Source organism: Artemia franciscana, chromosome 3 (assembly GCF_032884065.1).
Source record: "Artemia franciscana chromosome 3, ASM3288406v1, whole genome shotgun sequence".
NCBI lineage: Eukaryota > Metazoa > Arthropoda > Branchiopoda > Anostraca > Artemiidae > Artemia > Artemia franciscana.
The window spans coordinates 27324893-27346144 of NC_088865.1; the positions used below are offsets into that span (position 1 = coordinate 27324893).

General features: G+C 33.4%; 1 protein-coding gene across 1 annotated transcript in view; it reads right to left on the reverse strand.

The window, feature by feature from the left end:
- The window catches only part of LOC136025105 (uncharacterized), a 107668-nt gene that overhangs the window by 48927 nt on the left and 37489 nt on the right, over positions 1-21252 (reverse strand). Inside the window, exons 10-13 of the mRNA XM_065700835.1 lie at positions 20249-20315; positions 18351-18436; positions 12243-12309; positions 10395-10537 (exon numbers count right to left, since the gene is read on the reverse strand). The gene's annotated coding sequence lies outside the window, so the exon portion shown is untranslated. The remainder of the gene's footprint in view (positions 1-10394; positions 10538-12242; positions 12310-18350; positions 18437-20248; positions 20316-21252) is intronic.

The following is a 21252-nucleotide window of genomic DNA, read 5'->3' on the forward strand; positions in this document are numbered from 1 at the left end:
AACTAAAAAAAAATACAATAAAAAATTTAACACGCATCCATGTTTTTTCTGGCAAAAAAAAATTAACAAAATTCTACATTTTTAAACATAGGCTTGAAAAGTCTGCAATACAATACTGATATGTTGAATCTGATGGTGTATTTTTTTTCCTCTTTAGTCAGTCATAATATACTTCATTAGTGTACTTTTATTAAAAATTGTCGTCCTATGTATTATGTTAGAAGGCTTTTTAATCAGAGGTTAGTATTGCAAAACTTCCTCTTTGTTGTTAATCTAATGATGAAAGGATTTTGAAACTCTATTTTACATGATATTTATGGCTTTTAAGGTCCTTCGTTGAGAATTGCGAAGGACATGATATTTATGGCTTTTAAGGTCCTTCGTACAGCTTTTTGGAGCGCCCATGCTTCAGAGCCATATTTCAGTCATCACTGTACCAACCAATATTTTAATCTCGGTTTGCAGACTTATCTTCCTATCCTTCCAACATTTTTTTTTAACTGTGAAAAAACACCCTGAGCCTTGGCTATTCTACCTTTGATATCTTGATTTTATACAAAACCAGCTGCTAACCTCATTTCTTACCTTAACCGCAGCAGCGTTATTCTCGTATATAGCACTAATCACTTTAATGTTATTCATCTGGTATACCATACACGACTAAGACCTTTGTTAAAACGCTTCTATCAACAGAATCAAACGCTCGTGGGTCTAGTTGAAACTCAGATTATCTTATTTGTCATTGAATTGCCAAATAATCAGTAAAAACATCCTATTCCTTGTGTTTTGGATTCACACACTAACGTATAAACATTCAACTGCCTCTAGGTACAATACCATGCTGACTTCTTGCTATTTGTGCTTTTTTAAATATTTCGCTTATCCGGCTCCATAAAAAAATTAAAATAAATGTGCTAAGAATTACGACTGAAATTAGTAGCATTTCACCAAAAGCCAGCGCTTTTGCAACTAGTCGATACAAAACAAACGGTTAATAGGGGCGAAACAAAAGTTAAAAAAAATATCTGTAGTGATCCATAATTTTGCATCAGTTATTACAGAGGAGGTCAGTGGATCATTGTCTAGGTGGGAGAAGAGATGTGCCTGAAAAGCCCATTTTCAAGATCTAACTCTCATTGCGCCGTCGGATAAATAGAAGAGATTTGGGAGGGGTATAGAAATTATTCACTTATCTCCCTTCATTCTAGGAATATTTTAAGACTAAGTATCTAATAAAGGGGACTGGTGGGGTTGATAGCTAACCTCTTATTGCAGAAAAACTTTTTTGTAACATGAAATCTTACATTTATATGGTTATCTGTACAAAAGTTGGGGGGGTGGGGGGATCATGCGCACCACCCAGATAATTCTTGCAAAAGACAGAGGTAAGTGCTACCAGGAGCTTTGTTTTTACCGAAATTTAAATCCACATTCAGAAGTGGTTAAAGGGGGAAAACCCATCATATATGGGATATTTTCTGTTCTTTTTTAGTTTTGTGGTCGCTATTTATTTAATTAGAAAAAAACTTGCTTTTATTTCATAGTTTGAAAAGGTTCACTTGAGTTACTGGTAACGGATAAAATTACTAACTAGATGTATCGGATCAAGATGATGCGGATCAAGATACAGCTATACATATCCACCCCCCACCACCCGACCTCTTTTAAATAGGGGGCAGCTTTTCTCCATACTTTTCCTCGTTTCTACTGTTTCTGTCTGATACAAATGTGTCCTGTCTACATCCCGATGTAGTCGACATAGCCAATTTTGACAGAAGATCATTCAGTCAACGGAATTAATTTCTGTGAAGGAGGAGAGGAGAGGAGGAATGATATTTCAGAGAAGCGCAGTTTAAAAAACATAAAAATTAGTGATCATTCATATAAACCTAGGACAAGGGTTCAAAATCCCTCCCCGCACATCGGGAATTTCTTTTTTTCCTCCCACTTTTTTCAAAACAGCGCTCCACACATACCCCACCATTTACAATAATATGAGCCTGTAACCATCATAAAAATTATAGGAGTCAGTTGTTATCAATATATTATCAGCAGGGCTCGGGCCAACCATGCCATAAAAATAGTCAGCTAATTGTCCTGCCTAGTCAAACAGCGAAGGCAGCGCACCGACCGGAAGTTCACAAAACGATTTAACTATTAAAAGACTAAATTAGAGTCCATTTTTCGTCACCTACTAATAAGTATGCCAAACACAGCCATCAAATTCTGGGTTTTAAGCCCTAAATCTTTTTTGGAGATAACAAGAAGGTTATAACATTAGAATTTGGATGTTAAATCGAACAATTTATTACGGGGCATATCCCGAGATAAACAGGTCACTGGACCAGAATCAATTTTATCCATTCCATTTTTTTTCTTTTTTCTACACTCTTATAGGACCTATTATTCTTTAAATCGATTAACCTCCTAATCAGCAAGTCGTTTAGGAAGTAATTTATTCTTTTGCATTCGAGATTTTTTTTTCTTTGTTTTTGACGATTCAGCGACTCTCGTGTAAAACACCTGGATGATTAAGACCAATCCAAAATTGGACTCTATACTTCAGGCTGTTTTATTAGTAACTATTTAAATCGAGCAAGGACTTGCACAAGTTAGGAAAGGAATTCTAATTTGGGTAAAACCATTTATAACATTCGACAAAAAAACTGTCACCCATGGGTTACTTTCATGGTTATTTCCGGCAGTTTTGCCAATAAATATTTTTTTTGCGTGTAGCTATGAAGCCGAAAACATTTTTTCACTGAATATGTGTAATTCGTAGAGAATCAAAATTTTTACCTAAGATTCATTCAGTAAAACTAATCAAAGTTAAATGTACGACAGCGGTTAGTAGAAGGGTGAGATACAAGGGAAGGAATGATACTATCCGCCAATAAGGACAGAAACCATATGATCGCCAAAATATTAGATAGCTATGAATAGAAAATTAATGCTGTTGCACAGTTTTCTTCTTTTCTCTACTCATAGTTACAAAAAAGCGTATAAAAAGGACTGGATATATTTAACTATTGATGTAAGCAACGTCCCAAGGAAATACGAGTTCATCCAACTGTTTAATCAGGTCTTTGTGAAAGCTTTCATTCTAGCCACCCACTAGTCTGGTTTCAAACTGAATTCGGTATGTGTCAGTTATTAGTCTATTGTTATCAGTTTTATCATGCAGAGCTAGAAGACCGTGCTTTAATTGTGATTAATTACATTAAAACGATATTCAGTGTAACCAACTCAGGAAATGTATACCCCCCATACTTTGATTTACACAAGAAAAAATTTTGTATAGTTTTTATGGAATTAATTTTTTTAAAACGATGATACAAAGGGTAATGTAATTTTGAAACTCTTAAGAGTCAATTTCAATTGGCATCCCTGGCAATTTTTTATTAATATAAGGTTTCTGCCGCAATGATACCAAGAATTGATCAGATTTTTAGGATATTCTTTGTCAAACAATGTCCAATGAATAGGTTAACAATTTAAACTCAATATTTCGAATACTTTCAAATTTAAAATACGGTTGCTATTTAAATGTAGGGATTATGTCACAATATAATGAATCAAAATCTATGATAATACTTTGAATTGTCCTGTATCTTTACTCAGACATCGCCATTGTGCTGCCAATGACTTTTATTTTGGCTTTGACTTGTTGATATCAATGCTATCCATTAGTATAAATTGACGAACCCACGAACAAATAAATTTTAAAAAAGTCATAAATAATATCTCCATAAATCAAGTATATTATAAGTTAATACAACAAATCAAATCTTACTTACTCAAAATCCATTCAAAATGACGAGCAAATGAATGGTGCGATACCTGGAGCTGTTAGAATAGAGCTTGGATCAGTCATGAGATTGAGAATTCTGTGCTGGATGTTGGGGATGAGGGAAGTGGAGTGTGGATGTGTACTGCAGCATTAGTGGTGGATCAGGACGAAAAAAGTCAAATGTGACATTCACATTCGCTCACCCAAAACCTTGTTTATGCTATACTACTGTCGTCTGCTGCAGCCCGTTGCTGACAATGCTAGTAAAAGCCAAACATAAGCACTTATATTTTTGATTTTTTAATATGCGTTAATTCTTTATCATTTAATGTATAATGTTTTTAAATTCACCAATTAGCGTTTTTGCTAAATAGTTACTTTTCTTCACTACCGCTTGAAATGCTCCTACCTCAATAACCCTACCTCTTCCCCCTCCCCCCATTAATAGAAATACTTTAGCTTTGCCCCTTCAGAGAACAAAAAGGGACAATAATCATGGAAATTAGACAAACCACCAGGAGTTTGATAATAAACTATTTTTAAAGTGGAGTAAAATACGCTACAGATTGACTCTTTCTCTCAACTCTACTTTTTAAAACAGTAAAAAACTTTAGGGTAAAGAGGGGAGCGTTGAGGTGGGAACAGTCCCTTTCATATACGGAATAATTTCTGTTCGTTTTAAGTTTAAATATAGCTCCTACTTTCAGTTAAAAAAAAACTGTTTTTTTATTTAATTTCAGAACGTTTTTTAATTAAAGCATGTTTTGATTTTGGCTCTCCGCACATGAATAATTTAAACGTTATTTGCATATTTTTTTTTTTTGGCTAAATGGCTTCCTCAGTTTTGATCGGACGATTTTGGGAAAAAGGAGCGGCAAGTAGGCCTAGTTACCCTCCAATTTTTTGGTTATTTAAAAAGACAACTACAACTTTTCATTTTTACGAACGTTTTTATTATTAAAAATATACGTAACTTACGAATTAACTTAAATAACGAATTCCTATATTCGTCTGTTTTTATTACGTATATGAGGGGGTTCATCCCCTCGTCAATACCTCGCTCTTTACAATAAAGCTTAAATTTTGTCCCAATTCCTCAAGAATGACCGCTGAATCACAAAGGCCATAGAATAAATAATTGAAATTAATAAAATTACTTTAGCGTAAAGAGCGAGGTATTAGGAGGTGAACTCATCATATGCATAAAAAATTCTGTTCATTTTAAGTTTTAATGCTGCTCCTTACTTTCAGTTGAAAAAACTTTTTCATATCCTAATTTTCATTGTTCTTTAAAAAAAAATGCTAAAAAATCCTGCACCCCCTTCGTAGAAATTTCTTTCCCCCTTGACAAATTCCTCAATGGAAAGTTCCCCCCACGTAACCCCGTCCCCTCAACCCCTCTCCCCCAACCAAAAAAATTCCCCTGAAAACGTATGAACACTTCCGAATAACCATTACTATATGGAACCACTGGTCAAAGTTTGTAACTTGCAGCCCCTCCTACAGGGACTTTTGGGGGAGTAAGTCGTCTCCAAAGAAATTGTTATTAGGTTTTTCGACTATTTTTGAATAAAATGGCTATCTCGGAATTTTGATCCGGGGACTTTGGGAAAAAGATGTGTGGGAGGGGGCCTAGGTGCCCTCCAATTTTTTGGTCACTTAAAAAGAGCACTAGAACTTTTAATTTCCGTAGAAATGAGCCCTCTCACGACATTCTAGGACAACTGGGTCGATACAATTACCCATGAAAAAAAAAAACAACAAACAAACAAACAAACAAACACGCACCCGTGATCTGTCTTGTGACAAAAAATGCAAAATTCCACATTTTTGTAGATAGGAGCTTGAAAGTTCTACAGTAGGGTTCTCTGATACGCTGAATCTGATGGTGTGATTTTCGTTAAGATTCTATGACTTTTAAGGGGTGTTTCCTCCTATTTTCTAAGATAAGGCAAATTTTCTCAGACTCGTAACTTTTGACGGGTAAGTCTAAACTTAGTGGAACTTGTATATTTAGAATCAGCATTAAAGTGCGATTCTTTTGATGTAGCCCTTGTTACAAAAATTCCGTTTTTTAGAGTTTTGGTTACTATTGAGCTGGGTCGCTCCTTACTACAATTCGTTACCACGAACGGTTTGATTGTCCTAATTTGACCTTGTCATATCTTAGGCCAAATGAAAATAAAAATTCGAATCAAAAGCCTCAATATAATATTTTTATCCGGCTTTTTATATGTCATTACTTGTAATAAATTTTATTCGTTTTAAAACATGAGATTTCGTTATTTTTCTTCTATTTTTTGTCAAAAAAAAAAAAAAAAAAAAAAAAAAAAAAAAAAAAAAAAAAAAAAAAAAAAAAAAAAAAAAAAAAAAAAAAAAAAAAAACCGTTGCCACAGTAGTAGTCAAAAAACCAGAGTAATCAGTCAAAATAAATTAGGAAAATAAAATCATTCACAAATATGCTTGTCAATAAAGCATCATTTAACGACAATTACTTTTTTTTTCTTCAGAGATCTCAAAGCGTGAATGTCGAGAGAAGAGGAAAACTTGGTTTTTCCTTTCTTTGCTTTTTGTTCGCCCAACGCAAACAGGTTGCAAAATATTCGTATTATACTATGTTTTATTATTATTTTCTCTATTTTTTTCTGTAGTAAAAATATCCTGGTATTCCCCCCCCCCTATTTTTCAAGATTTATTAATGAGATACATGTTAGCTTTAGAAACCATTGATATACCAGGAATTCTTCATTGATTACTGAGGCGGCCTGAAATCACAAAATGATACTTAAATACTGATTTACAAAAAAAACTTAAAATCCGAAATTTTATCAGCAAGCGATCAGTGGTAGTGACGAAATGATATCATATTTATATCAATCACAGCATGTTATACATCATTTCAAATCAAATAGGATTTTAGTTTGATGAACCATTAGAAAAAAGACGAAAATGTTGAGGCAAGTCAACTAGATTCTGATTGCAACTAAAAACAGGTTCTCTGACGTTCTGAAGAAGCCCATCAAGTTTTCTGATTAGACAGTCATAATAGAGCATATTTTTTCTTGTTTGAAGGTCAGAACAAACAAGAATTTTTGTGATAAAAAAAAAACTTTTAGAAATGAACCTAGACACGGAATTCAAATAAGGCATAAGGAATGTGCTTTGAACCTTACATTTCTTTAAGAACTTGATTTATACAGATTTAACAATTAGACATGTAAAATAAAATGTAAGCACTTGTTTATCCTTTATTTAATTGTCCTAATTCGACCTTGTCTTTTATCTTAGGCCCAAATGAAAATACAAATTCCATTTAAAAGCCTCAATGTAATATTTTTATCCGGCTTTTTATATCTCATTACTTATTATAAATTTTAATTCGTTTTAAAACATGGGATGTCGTTATTTTTCTTTTTTTTTGTCTTAAAAAAAAGGTTTTGATCATCACCCTTCGCATAATTGTTTGTTCCGATTTAAAAAAGTATTAACAACTACACATATAAAAACTTTCAGACATACATGGAATTTTCATTTTATTATGTATAAAAAAACTTCTATTACACAATAATGTATTTCAACAATTCACACTTTATCAAATTGATGTAAAATATAAGTTATATCTATTTCTAAAATTCTTCTTTTCTCAAAAATCTCACAAAGCGATGTTTAGCAGATAAAAATACGCAAAAATGTTTCAGAATATTGCAATAATTATTGGTATTATATAAGAATATATAAAAATCAGAATAGAAAAACAACACTTGTCTTTACTATGTAAAAATCATGGTTACTCAACCGAAGACAATCAAGCAAACAAGAGCTAAGAGCCCATATGGCACTTGCGACAAGGTCGGAAGAGCCAATAGCTCTGGCAAAATTCTAAGGATCAATAGATTGCTTTAAAAGGAAAATCAGAGGTTTAATGCTGGTCGGGACTTAAAATAAGAGCTCTGAGTTACGAGGTCTTCCTAAATATCAATATTCATTAAGGTCCGATCACCCACTCGTAAGTTAAAAATACCTCAATTTTTCTAATTTTTCCTCTCCTTTCAGCCACCCAGATGATCGAATCGGAGAAAATGACTATCAAGTCAGTTTGTGCAGCTCCCTGACACGCCTACCGATTTTCATCGTCCTAGCACGTCTAGAAGCACCTAACTCGCCAAAGCACTGAACCCCACCCCCTAACTCCCCCAAAGAGAGCGGATCCGTTCTGGTTACGTCAATCATGTATCTATGACTTGTGCTTATTTTTCCCACCAAGTTTCATCCCGATCCCTCCACTCTAAGCGTTTTCCAAGATTTTAGCCCAACCCCCCCCCCACCCAATGTCTCAGTATCCGGTCAGGATTTAAAATAAAAGCTCTGAGACATGGTATTCTTCCAAACATCAAATTTCATTAAGATCCTATCACCCGTTCGTAAGTTAAAAATACCTAATTTTTCCGATTTAACCGTCCCCCCACTCCCCACAAGATGGTCGAATTGGGGAAACGACAATTTCTAATTTAATTTAGTCTGGTTCCTGATAAGGCTGCCAAATTTCATCGTCCTAGCTTACCTGGAATTGCCTAAAGTAGCAAAACCGGGACACACACACCGACAGAATTTGTGACCGCTATATGTTACTTGGTATAGTATTATACCAATATAATACTATTGGTATAGTATTGCAATAGGATACATGTTCAGCTCCCAAGCACTCCGCCAAATATTCCATTTTTTATTTTTATTTTTAAAAACATTTTAGGGATAAAAAGAATTACACCTAAGATGTAAAAATAAACTTAGCTGGACATCAAACGGAGATACTTGGAAAAAATGACACACTAGACAAAGAGGTCCCCTCCTCAAAGGCTTATCCAAAAGACCCCCAGGAAAGTGATGACCTAAATGGGCTTTAGACTTTTACAGTTAGGGAAGGAGGGAGATTAGGTTTATAAGATGGCCTTTACTCTTCTATGAAACTTCTATTTCGGGACATTTTTTTAATGACATAAAGAACGAAATACATCCCATTTATTTTTCCCCCAGCACCTTCACATGAAAGGAGTGCCCTAATAAAGGGCCAGGAATGATTGATATGCTGCCGGTTCCTTCCCATTATCTTTTTTAGCCACGAAGAATTTTAAGTTGAACCCCAGATATTGAATTCGATTTTGCGAAATAGCCATTTTGTTGGAAAGAATTGAAATAACAATTAGGTATGCCTATGGAGTCGTAACGAAAATATGGCAGTTTTAAGAAAACAACTATGCAGCCGACGAGTGAGAGCCCGAACTATTCGCCGAAACTGATTATCCCGACACTTCTGATTTTCTTAATTGAAGGGGTTTCCCAAGTGCGAAAGAACATTTTGCTGCAAGAAACGGCCTTGCGCGGAGTTGTGAGCCGATGTCGAAGCCCCCTTCCCCAAAATAAATGAGGAGGGGAGTCAAAATACAAATAAATGCATCTTAGAGCAACAATTTTTAACAAAGATACAAACACGCCTTGTTCTGCTGTCCTGCGACTTCAGATTTTCGACAAAAGACAGTTTTGCTAGATGTCGATAAATAAGACTTAGCTTTATCAACCTGTCGAATTACGTTCTTTAAATTTGCCTCTTTTTTGGAATTGCTAAACAGTGCCAGAAATGGAAAACTGGCCTATTTGTTAAATTGCCAAACGGATCAAAAGAAAAATAGTTTTCTCCCTAACGCGAATTAATACCTGAAAACACCGATTTTCTAACTTTTTTTTTCAAAATTATCGAAAATTTAAGCTAATCTACGTCAGTGTTGCCATATTTGCTGTCAAAGTTAAAAGTTTCACCGGTTTACAATATAAATAAGAAAGTTAAAACTATCTTAATCACTATAAATAATTTAGCTAAAATAATATATATAGTGAATAACAAAATTATTCAATTTAGTAATGGGATCTGTGCAATTGAATTAAGAATTTAAATAGTTTAACGGTGAAAGGGGGAATCTGACAAATTTATCGATTGAGTGAACCTATAAAGTGATAATTAAAACTGAATTAAATTTTATAATAAGCTAGAAAAACTTGTGGTAACCATAAGATTGTTTATTAATTAATTAAGATTGTTTAAGTAAAATTAATCTTATTCTTAGGTTGTTAATTGATAAAAATAATGGATTATACCACGCTGTTATTAAAGCTTTTTAAGCAGATTATAATAATGAGAAAAGGGGAATTAACATTAACCAGTATGCGCTCTATAATATAATTAAATTTTTCTAATTTAGACAACTCGTTTTCTTTGAAAAACCATTATTGAATATTATTAATATTCAGATAAATGATAAAATATTCTAATTGGCTATTTTCCATCACTCTCAACTCCAAAAACAAACACGTTGCATTAAACAACGAATAACTGAAGCACGAAATGCAGTTAGTACTTCTCACTTTACAATCATTAGGTTTCATTAATAAAGCTATCGGATGTCGCAATTTTCTTACGTGATTTCAGGTAGTACTCCTCGTTTTAGTAACATATGGGGAAAGGGAGAGTTAAAACTTTCTAGATTTTTTCTGGAGAGGGGGTTGAGAAGATTTCAATTTTATTGTTGTAGCTGAAAAGGGGTATGATACCTTTACTCCTGGCCTCACAGTAAAGTGTAGTCCAGACGTGTTCTGTACTCCGTTTAGACTGGAGGTCAGCTTCGAAATGTGGGTCCCAGAATTCGATTCTAGCTGTCGCAAGGTTGGATGACAGGTTATGTACGATACTCATTCTTAAAGAAAAAAAGACCCAACGAATGAGACACATAATAGTCATCGCCGTTACAACTGTACCCCAAACCCCTCCTAAAGTGGAACGATAATAGCCCTAGGTTGTATATAGAATTTTACTGAAATTTTTCATTTTTTGTGATTTGTTTTATTTAACATTATATAATGACTTTGGATAAGAAATAAGAACAAAATTAATATAACCCACGAAATCATCAAAACTTTGCAGACAGCCTAGGACTATATCTGGCCCCTTTAGGGGGCTTGGGTGCATCAAAGGTATAGCAAATAACGACGCATTGGGTCAAAAGTCACGATCTGTTTCATAAGAATGGATTTCCTTTATATAATTAAATTTTAAGTCTAAAATATTAATGCGAATATTTATCAATTTAATCTTTCTAACCCAAAAATACAATACCAAAAAAGACACATTTGTACCTTAATATCAAAGTTCGTCAGTAGAAATGGCCAATAGTGGATAAAATCAATTGTCAACTGTAGGTACAAGAAAATGAGCACAAAATAAAGCATTTCTTTCAAAAATGTCATGAGCCAAAGAAAGAACCGTCATTTAAATCAAAAATATATAGAAACATTCCGATAAATGCCTTGATAAATATCACAGAACCTTTGAATTGACAAAAACTGTCAATCGAAGGGCATATCAAACTCGTCATCGAGCATCATCGTAATATTTAGGGGCAAAATATGATTATAATAAAAATAGAGTATTTAGCTAGATATCTAGACTGGCATGAAATGACTAAAAGATAAAGCCGAAGCAGAGTTTGGTCAATAAAATTTAGGAAACTAATAAACTAATTAATAAGTCTTTCTAAGCGTAAAAAAAAAAAAAAGAAAAATAAAAGAAATAAAAGATGACAGGGATAAATTCGGTAATTTGTCGTTTGGCAAAATATTAGTATCCCCACTCAGAAAAAAATAAAAACCCCACGCATATAAATTTGGATATCAAAACCTTAATTTGAAGTCACCTTGCTAACCTGAGCAAATTTTGAATGGTGAAGAGTATTTGCTGAAATCAAAGTCACCTTGTTAACCTGTGGTACTGTTGATATCCATTTTGAAAACTTAACTCATTTTTTGGCGTTTTATAGAGGAAGAAATTCTGTTTTTATTTCCTTGCTGAAAGCGGGTACTAAATGAGGCCCCAAATCCCATTTCTACAATGTTTTATTTTCTTCTTTTACCATAGTTGTACATAATAATAATAATAATAATAAAACCAAGCATATTATTTCTCTTTGGTATAATAACTTTCAAGCAGTATTTCCTCATTTATTCTTCCTTATTTGATTGGAATAAGATGATAATCTCTCATTCAACAAAATCGATTGAAGTCTATTATACCGTTAAATTGTTCATCTCCAGTAAAGAGGCACTTTTTTTCTTTTCTTTTCTTTTTTTTTACTCTGTCTCGAAATAATATCACCATGGCGAATATTCTGAAAACTAAAGAAAATTCTCAAAACTATGGACTGTTCAGTTTTTACATTGCCAATGGAAATTTGGGGAAACCACAAAACTGTAGCCGAACAAAAATATGCAGTCGGATTTTTATACGTGCCGTACAAGTTATTTTGTAGTAGGTTATCGTAGAAACGTAGTAAACAATAGTCAATGAGCATTTTGTCAAGAATTGAATTAGAAACGCAGTCAACAGGCAGCTGAACATTTACATACCTACTAAAATGAATGTTCTTCAGTCCAAAAACAAGCCTCAATGTTGATTTGATTTTTCATACTGTTCCTGTAAATAAGAAGAACACTACAAGCTCTATAGTAAAATATCAAACAAAAAGGATATCAGTATCCTTTTGGCTTGCTTAGTCATTGAGAGCACAGCTCCCTGGCAACAATTCTCTCCTCATGCATTTCAACTTTTCTTCCTAATATCATTTTTCAGGTTAAAACTCTATCTTTTATGCCACGAGGCCGTAACAGTATCAACTTCATGCACTGTTATCGGATTGTCCAAAAGACCTAAAGTTGCTAAGTTGCATGCAATTTAAGTTCGGACGCTGCCACAAAACTAAGGTTTAGAAATTGCGGGGATATGGATCGAAAAATTTAACTATCCGAAAGATATCACTTTGTAGGTTCACGAACAGAAGATTCACAAGACTTAAAGTCAAAGAATCGTATAATTATGTTTTGTATTTATTGAATATACCCATAATGGACTAATAATGATTATAATATTTGCCTCTAAATATAGAGACGGGTTGGGGGTATGCACAGACAGGAAAAAATTTATTTTGCCTCTTCCCTCCGCAAGGGAAATCCAAGCGTACTTTTTCATTCAAATAGAAGGTAGCAGTATCTTTTATTGGAACAAAAATCATTAAGGTTTAGCCAAAAAACCATTACAGAAACACAATATATAATATTCCTTTTTTTAGTATTCAAATTAGTTTCAATCAGTTTCAATCTGTTTAACATGAAACAATCATCATAAACTAATTCGGGAATAAGAAAGAACATGAAAAAATATTACAAGAAATCAAAAATAGATTCTGAACAAATCTGAAATTGCACTGCCACAATGTATTCGTAAATCTTAATTTAAGTTGAAGATGGAGGGATGTGTCAACAGCTAAAGACGGCAAAAGACATGTGAATCCAAGAGGTAAATGCAAAAATCAAGAGGTAAATAAGAAATAGACATAATCAGGGAAAAACAAAATCGTACGTGATGATGACTAACCTCAATTTACATGATTTTAATGATATGACGGTAGTTCTAATAATCATTTTCTAACAGTAATGTACACTCCAGCTCTAAAAAAAAAAAAAAAACTAAAACTGAACGAATCAGATGTTTGTCAACTGAGGCTACTGATAGAAATTATATAGTACTAAGCCTCAGAAGAAAAGCAGCAGAAGATTTTTGTTGCATTATTTTTCAAGCGTTAGCTCCTGTTATAATAACAGGCAGACAAAGTTAAGACATCTTAAAAAAAAAAAAAAAAAAAAAAAAAAAAAAAAAAAAACCCTAAACATCTTAAGACAAGATTATCACTTCTCATTAAGTGATCTAGGCTTGTTAAATATTTTTGAACTGACGGTAATAATGGTTATTTCCCTAGAGTATTTTAAATTTTTCGTAAGACATGGACCATTAAAAAAAAAAAAAAAAAAAAAAAAAAAAAAAAAAAAAAAAAAAAAAAAATAGGCATTCCTTCCCTTCTCAACGCAAATGAAAAAGATATGCAAACTATGTTCTGTGTCTGAAAACTAATTAATGAACTTTAGAAGAAACAGCACCATACTGTAGCATTTTGACAGGTATAGCTAATTTTGAAAGAGCGGATGTAGCCCTGCATGATTGACGGACTTTGACCACCTATGACTCTAAAATTACAATAACAAGGAATGGTGAAACTCGATAGTAATATAATATTGGAAGATTTTATAGACCAAAAATTATGATATAGTGGCCTCTTCAGGAGTCGGAAGATATTTGTGGTTATAAAGGCCCCTTTCTTTCCTTTTTGGCCAAGAGTTCCATAGTGACAACATGTGATACTGATGGTCAAAATAGTTGTTTCAATATGAAAGAACGGAATATATAAAAATTAAGATTCTAAAAGGAAACACCCGGAAATCTCTTTCGTTTGAAACTAAGACCAAAACATAAATTAAATCAAATCCTCGTTTTTTCTCGAATGCAAGCGAATATCAATATCAAAACTGAAGACGAACACAAATTATCCTGTAAAAAGGTGGAGGGGGGGGCTCCCACACTCTCAACCCCAAACTCTATGAGCTAAAGCTTGACTTTTTCCCTCGCCTACTGGAAGATCGATTGCTTTTATAGAAGAGGAAGTTGATAAAAATAATTATTTTTCCACAATGCCTCGAAAATAGAAATGTTAATTTATTCGGGCTCTTTTTCAACACTAAAGCTTTTAGCTCAAGTGTCTTGAAAGGCAATACATAAACAGAAGACTTGCAATTAACAAATGACCATATCTTCTCGCCATAAAACATTTTTGTTCAATAGTAGCAGTTGAAGTTTAGTGGGTTTAAGGCTGCATCAGCCCATCCTCATGTACAGCTTAATTTCGGTCCGACTTTAATTTTAATGTCACTCTTCAATTTCATAAAATACTTGCTTTTTGTATTTCGTTTAAACTCGAAAGAGAAACAGATGATTTTTTTTTTCAAAACTAATAACTATCACATGCGCGGTCGGACCGAATTCGCGAATATACAACATTCTTCGCTGTCCCATTGTCTGTGCACACAAATAGATTGTCAGGTTTACCGACTCTTGAACATGCAACATATAATTGTCCATGGGAAAAACAATCCGTATTCAGATCTATACCTCATTATTATAATGATTGTCCTTGGGCTTTGTTGATGGTGATTGCTAATCGAACATTCCCTGTGTCCCCGTCGTCATTTATATATCCCCCTGTGCCCCCCGGCGTCCCCATTGTTGTTGTTTCCCTTTGTCCCGGTCGTCATTTGTGTCCCGGTGTCCCAGTCTGTAATTTATCTTTGAGTGTCGCGGTCGTCATTTATATTCCCTGTGTCCCGGTCGTCATTTTTGTCTTGGTCGTCATTTGTATTCCAGTCTGTAATTTCTCTTTGAGTGTCCTGGTCGTCATTTATATTCCCTGTGTCCCGGTCGTCATTTGTGTCCCGGTGCTTTGTTGATGGTGATTGCTAATCGAACATTCCTTGTGTCCCGGTCACTTTCTCTTTGAGTGTCCCGGTCGTCATTTGTGTCCCGATGTCCCGGTCTGTAATTTCGTCAGTCGATAAACATGATGTCAGTCGACACACAAACATGACGTCACTCGACAGACACACACAACTTATATATATATATATGTATATAAAGATTTAAAAGCAATCATGCAAGTAAAACTGGTCAAAGAACGCACCGTCATTATACAAAATTACGAAGCGCTAAACTGTAGGTACAAGAAAAGTAGTAAAAAAAAAAAAAAAAAAAAAAAAAAAAAATTCACATGTAATTTAAGACTAGTCAAATCAAACAGTTCGTGGTAACGAACTGTAGTAAGGAGCGACCCGGTCAATAGTAACCAAAACTCTAAAAAACGGAATTTTGATACCAATAGTTACATCAAAAGAATTGCATTTTAATGCTGATTTTAAATATATAAGTTTCATCAAGTTTAGTCTTACCCATCAAAAGTTACGAGCCTGAGAAAAATTGCCTTATTTAAGAAAATAGGGGGAGAACACCCCCTAAAAGTCGTAGAATCTTAACGAAAATGACACCATCAGATTCAGCGTATCAGAGAACCCTACTGTAGAAGTTTCAAGCTCCTATCTACAAAAATGTGGACTTTTGTATTTTTTGCCAGAAGACAAATCACGGGTGCGTGTTTATTTGTTTGTTTTTCCCAGGGGTCATCGTATCGACCAAGTGGTCCTAGAATGTCGCAAGAGGGATCATTCTAACGGAAATGAAGTTCTAGTGCCCTTTTTAAGTGACAAAAAAATTGGAGGGCATTTAGGCCCCCTCCCACGTTCATTTTTTTCCCAAAGTCAACGGATCAAAATTTTGAGATAGCCATTTTGTTCAACATAGTTGAAAACCATAATAACTATGTCTTTGGGGATGACTTACTCCCCCACAATCCCTGGGGGAAGGGCTGCAAGTTACAAACTTTGACCAGTGTTTACATATAGTAATGGTTATTGGGAAGTGTACAGACGTTTTCAGGGGGATTTTATTTTGTTTGGGGGTGGGGCTGAGGGGAGGGGGCTATGTTGGAGGATCTTTCCTTGGAGGAATCTGTCATGGGGGAAGAAAAATTCAATGAAAAGGGCGCAGGATTTTCTAGCATTACTATAAGAAAACAATGAAAAACAAACATGAAAACGTTTTTTCAAATGAAAGGAAGGAGTAGCATTTAAACTTAAAACGAACAGAGATTATTACACATATGAGGGGTTCTAAAAATACTTTAGCATAAAGAGCGAGGTATTTAGGAGGAGATGTATACCTCGCTCTTTATGCTAAAGTATTTTTAGTAATTTCAACTATTTATTCTACGGCCTTTCTGATTCAGGGGTCATTCTTAAAGAATTGGGACAAAACTTACAATTTAGTGTAAAGAGCGAGGTATTAACGAGGGTACAAACCCCCTCGTATACATAATAAAAATATAAGATTATGAAAGTTTGTTACGTAAGTTAAATTCTTAAGTTACGTATATTTTTTACTAATAAAAACGTTCGTTAAAAATTAAAAGTTCTAGTTGCCTTCTTAAGTAACCGAAAAATTGTAGGGTAACTAGGCCTCCTTCTCCACCCCTTATTTATCAAAATCGTCTCATCAAAACTAAGAGAAAGCCATTTAGCCAAAAAAAAAAGAATTAATAAACAAATTTCATTTTAATAATTTATGTGCGGAGAGCCAAAACCAAACATGCATTAATTCAAAAACGTTCAGAAATTAAATAAAAAAAAAACAATTTTTTTTTTAGCTGAAAGTAAGGAGCGACACTAAAACTTAAAACGAACAGAAATTACTCCGTATATGAAATGGGTTGTCCCCTCCGCAATCCCTCGCTCTTTACGCTAAAGTTTTGACTCTTTGCAAGAATTCTGCTTTTTAAAACAATTAAAAGCTTTAGCGTAAAGAGCGAGCGATTGCGGAAGGGACAACCCATTTCATATACGGAGTAATTTCTGTTCGTTTTAAGTTTTAATGTCGCTCCTTACTTTCAGCTAAAAAAATTAATTTTTTTCATTTAATTTTTAAAAAAGGCTATTTTCTCAACATTGAGCTCAGAACAGAAATGCAAACATAAAAAGTTATAAAGCATTCAGCAAGAAATTGAACCAATGTACCAAATTATAATAAGAAATAACTTAATATTCGTAATTAACAAGCGAAAGTCTTAGAAATACAATAAGTGATACAAAAGGCAAATAGACAACCCAGGACTTACAATCATATATTGGTAGAGGGGAAAAAGGGCTTAACCAACCATTATATTGATTGATACATATATAAACAAAGGAACAAAAAGTAGGTACATAAATCAACGAGCTGTTAGAAAACTAAATGAAATTCTCAAAAATATACGGGAGGGGTATTTAAGGGATGGGAGAAAGGCCAAGAGATCTGTGTAAATGCTAGGCTTTCCCAGTTGAATCCGTTTATAATCTCACCATTTTTATAACAGAAATTGAACATATATAAATGAATTGAACAATTCAATTGAATTGAGCTTACTATCGAGTAACAGGTCTTACCTGAAAGTTGATAAGTTAAGTTTTTTTTTTAACGTTCTTGGTCTATCTCCATAGCGAATTATCCATAGCCATGGAGTAGAAGAAGCAAATTTCTAAAATACCATAGAAAAAGAAATAAAATCTTTCTTGAAACGAGTCAAAAACAATTTTAATATATATATATATATATATATATATATATATATATATATATATATATATATATATATATATATATATAAGATCAATATTAAAAAAAAGCAGTAGACGAGAAGTGGCGGTAGTAGATGAATGCTTTTGAACTACCCTTACTCAATAATTTCGACTTGATAAAAGCGAAATAAGAAATAATATCATCGTTAAAATTTTCGCTCAAAATGTTGAACGAGCAGGGCTGCACCTAACTCCTAATTTGGGTTGAAAGGATAGAAATTGGCCAATCGTTTTCATATGAGACAAAAGTTTAAACACAAACAACTTTCTTCCAAGGGTATGTGAATAAGTTCTAAGCATGTAATATGGCCCTTAGAAAGATAAGTACAGATAATACAGAAAGATAAGTACCTTTTAGATGTGTGGTTAACTGGACTGGACAGACTTTGTTTCTACTGGGAACAGTTGTCAACATGCGAACAATCACTTCACGGCATCTGAAATAAAAAGGTTTACGTGAGGTAGTTGACAAGAAAATGAATACTTTTTGCTATAAAAGGGTTGAGATATCAGAGTGAGCTGAGTACTCTTCGTCATTGAGAGTCGGTAGCAGAACTGGATAACATCATGTTTCTTGCAGACATAAGATAAAGCACTCACATTATTATTATTCCATAAGAGATAACAGCATCAGAACAGAATTCTCATTTACAATATTGTTTTAACATTCACTTATTCTAGCTATTAAAATTCCATTGCTAATTACGTAATATCGAAAAGGCAAATTCTTTCGATATATTTCACATATTTCAGCTAAAAGGGAGACCAATAGGTGCAATTCACTTAACAAAACTTTCAAGCTAGATGTGCCCTTTAGTATTTCCGTGGTACTTCAAGCAAGTCCTCCCTTCGCTCTGAGCAACTCTGCGTCATGAGTTATCAAGTGTCAGTTGACCAACATTTGAAAAAAAATGGGTTTGGTTTATTTTTCTGGGGTTTAATAGAAACAGAATTTGATTACATTAAAATATAATAGAATTTGAAAGAAAACAAATGGAAAAGAAATTTTTTTTCCAAATAATACCTAAGCAAACAAGATCACTTTATGAATTACAGCTATTATGTCTGACAGCAACTTATGAAATATCTACATACAACGTATTAAAAAAAATACTATTCCTTCGAATGTCGATCTAGAAGAGTACAAAGACCGTCAAGAAAACGACCTTTTCTTAGATTGCCTAGTAAAATGCGTCTGAATATTAACAGAAAAAGAATTTTTTGAAAATACTCCATGTCCCTTGGCCTAATCTACCCATGTCAGTAAATTGGCATTCGTAATCAGATCTCTGATAGTTATGATATAGAACGAACAAAATAAGAATCAGATACAAAAAACATTAAGCCCACATTTGGTCATATCGACAAAATGATCAGAAAGAGTCAATGAAAAATTACACGAATCAAAAATAAAAACAAAATTCATTAAAAAATTTCTACTAGCCATGATTTGCATAATTAATAGTAATCTAATCATCACTAAACTAGACATGAATGTAGTATTAGCACTACAATATTGAATTTATACCTTCGTTTACGCAGGAGTTTAGGCAACTATTTTTTTTTTCGTCCACGACATTCTCGTTTGAAGTTACCCCTAGAGTTACACTAACCGAACCTTAGTTGGTCAACAATTGCAACAAAAACTTGAGTGTCAAAAAACAAACAGAAATGTGTTTAGGAGAAATTCAGGGTAAGCGGTGTTAGTAGGCTTATGGCATACCCTATCATTAAGAGCTTTAATTCCTGTTCAAAAAGAAGAGCTTAAAACCAATTAAAATTATATTTCTTGAACGGGGTTATTCATTTACTAAGCCTTCAATACCATGAAAACTTTAGATATTTGATTGGCTACATGCTATACATATTTACGAATAGAAATACAACATTAAACTCATAGAAATAGAATTACAAACGTAGGAAGTTGAGATTTTTTTTCTTCCAAGAAACTAAATGTGCCAATTTTTTTTTGAAATAATACCAAACCAGATGGCTTTGTGAATTATAGCTATTATGTCTGACAGCAACTCATGAGATATTCCCATACAACAACTTAAAAAAATATAATTCCTTCAAATACCGATCTAAAAGCCACTTCTAGTTACAAGAAAATGCTTTTGTAGCTACAAAAGAAAAAAATAATGCGGCCAGACTTTCTGTTTGTTTTAAAATCGAATTTCTTAACTACGAATTTTGCCAAGAACTGCATTTGGAAAAAGCAGTCCATCGGAAACTTAACATTTCCATACCTTTTATAATAAATATTCTTCAATCCACTAACAAGCCTCATTGTTGAATTGACCTTTCCTGCTGGCTCTGTAAATAAGAAGAACAGTATAAGGATGATTTAAATTCTTCGATATTAAAAGATCAATCTAAAAGTGGTATCAGTATCCTTTTGGCTTGCTCAGTCATTGAGAGCTTGGCTCCCTGGCAACATTTTTCTCCTCATGCATTTAGCTCTTATTCCTAAAATCAAATTTTCAGGTTAAAGCTCTATTTTTTTCTATTAAGAGGCAAAGCACTGTTATGGAATTGCCCCAAACCTTAAGCTCCTTGCATTTGTGATTCAACAGCAATTTATAATCACATTATGGGAGTGTGATAATCAAAACGGTTCCTTTCCCTCTCCTCCCTAAAAGTATACACAATAGCACAAAAACGAAGCCTTCAGTTGCTATTTGTTATATATTCAATTTTAATTTATGTTGCAAAATGTTCCCTTTTTGAAATACCTAAAAATAATCGACTGAAAGAAAACTGACGTTCAGAAATTGTGGAGATTTGATTCCACAAATTAAAATAAAGAAAACGGTTTCTAAGTAGGGCATAAAATTCTCGTCTTTTTGCTTTGACGAAAAGAGGATTTCCAAGAATTGACTTCATATAAAAGTATATTCATGGGGGAAATCTATGGGGAGGATGGGTCTAATTTAAAAAAAGAAACGATGGTCAAGGTTAAATAATTAATATTTGTTTGTATAATTAGTAGTTTAAGTAATTTTTATTCAACTTTTTCAAAATTCCAATTTTTGGAAAATTATTTTTAAATAAGATAAAAAAGACGATTTTTATGGATTATAAAATGGTTAGGATAGATAGATAGATAATTTTTCATTTGCAACATTTACATACATATATATGACTAACTAGTGCACATGCCTGGTGGCACACTTAGCACTGACAATGTTACACAACGAAAATAAAACTAGCAGTGACAATGTTACATACTTTAGCTCTGACAAAATAAAAT